The sequence below is a fragment of the Trachymyrmex septentrionalis genome, unplaced genomic scaffold (genome assembly GCF_001594115.1).
Source record: "Trachymyrmex septentrionalis isolate Tsep2-gDNA-1 unplaced genomic scaffold, Tsep1.0 scaffold374, whole genome shotgun sequence".
Lineage (NCBI taxonomy): Eukaryota > Metazoa > Arthropoda > Insecta > Hymenoptera > Formicidae > Trachymyrmex > Trachymyrmex septentrionalis.
In genome coordinates this window covers 53,876-55,952 of record NW_017305541.1, presented here as the reverse complement: position 1 = coordinate 55,952, position 2,077 = coordinate 53,876, and positions in this window count along the sequence as shown.

Genomic DNA, 2,077 nt, shown 5'->3' with positions numbered 1-2,077 from the left:
AAAGTCATCGCGTTTTTTTAAAAGACATCTATCACTAAAAACCGCAATTACTTTCTTACAAACAATGTAAATATATCTTGATAGAGTAAAGTTTCAGCTTTAAAAATCTCTTTTTTAAATTACGATACGACAATTTTTAATGAAGTTATGAGCAATTAAAGTCAAAATAATTCTTTTATTTAATCCGCGATAACTCAGTAATCAAAAATCGTAGGAATATTAAAAAAAAACGATTTTGTAGGGAAAATATCAAGCTTTCACGATAGGTAATCGAAAATTTTCTCAAATTCGTTTTGGACACGTTACAAAGTCCACAAAGTGAGAAGAAAATTTTTCATCTTTTTCAGCTCGTAGTTTTTGGTATGTAAAAATTACCAAATATAAACTTAAAAAATGTGAGCTTTTAAAAGTAGAGATTTCAAGCTTTAAAACCCTTTTTTAAAATTTGAATTTCATTCATTATTGACGAAGATATTGTATAGACAACTTTGAGCTAAAAAAAACGCAATCACTTTCTTGCCCACCCAATAGCATCGTCGTTATTTAATGATTTTTTAGAACGTTTGCGTTTGATCAATTCCATATGCGCTCTAATTGTTAAACGTAAAATTGCTTTATGATGGGGATGTTGTCTATCTGGATACTGATGAGTTGCTTCTCTAGCATTATTATTAGCGGCATAAAAATATTAATTATATCAATTATTTCTGACGGCGGGTGTTCTACCATGTTAATAATAGTGACACAATTAACGGAAGGAAACAAAATGAGTTTACTCTATCAAACAAATTGTCGCAATAAGAGCCAACTCGAATCGATTTTGAGTAAAAAAACAATCAGCTGTATGGAAGTCTAATGAAAATGTTTTAGAATGTGTAATAAAAGTCTGAGTACAATCTGAAACAGCGCGCCGTGTATGATTGCCGTGTGTCATTGTTAATCTTCCGCCGGCGGACGCAGGGTCTCGTAAGACCCGCCAGTTAGAGTTGTTTACTTTTTTCACCTGTGACGCTTGAGTCAAGTATGCTTCCCCGTCTCCTGTTTTATGTTTGTCGAGCGATGTTTTGTAGCAAGTGAAAATCGCCAAAATTAAACTGAAATTTTTCTGAAATGCTGAAATTTCGCTGGAAAGTGTTCCAAAACGTGGAATAATTTCAGCGAAATTTTTCTACCAGGGTATATTATAATAAAAAAAACTGCTTTTCAAACGTTTTAAAACAATATCACTCTTGAGTCACATTTAACCCTGCACCCTGTCCGAGGGTTAAGATACCAAAAACATCTCTCTAATAAGAATAAATGTATAAATATATGTACTGTTATTGTGATGATTTGTTCGATAGAATAAACTCATTTTGTTTCCTTCCGTTAATTGTGTGACTATTAATATGGCAGATTACCCGCCGTCAGATACGATTGGTATTTTTTATGCCGCTAATAATAATGCTAGAAAAGCAGCTCGTCAGTATCGAGATAGGTATCCGGATAGACGACATCCCGATCATAAAGTAATTTTGCGTTTAACAACTAGAGCGCGTACGGGATTGATGAAACGCAAACGTTCTAAAACACCATTAAATAACGACGATACTATTATCATAACCATACTAAGAATGGTAATAACACATTGATCAACGTCAAGTTAGTCGTGAATTAAATGTGTCTTCTGCAACCGTAGAATTTTACATGCCATTCACATTCGTTTCCCTCGGATCTTATCTTCACTGGCCGGTACACCTTGGGTAATGCTAATGCCGGCATACTATGACTTCCAAGTCTCATAACTCGAAAAGTACTTAATGAAAAAATATTTTATTGTAGTGTTTTGGACAGTTCTCGAGCTTTCTAAGCTACAAGAATATGTAATAAAAAATGGGGGTTCCATTAAAGAAATTTAATATGACCTTCATCTAACCTTGATAACACCATCCAAGGTCAAACCAATGATACCATCTTATGCCTCCCTCCTTTCCCTCGAAACACAACTTTTGTCTGAAACATTTTTTTGTATCTTCCATATTTTTCGAAATATTTGCCTGGGGCGATTAAAATGTAACACACTATATATATATATATA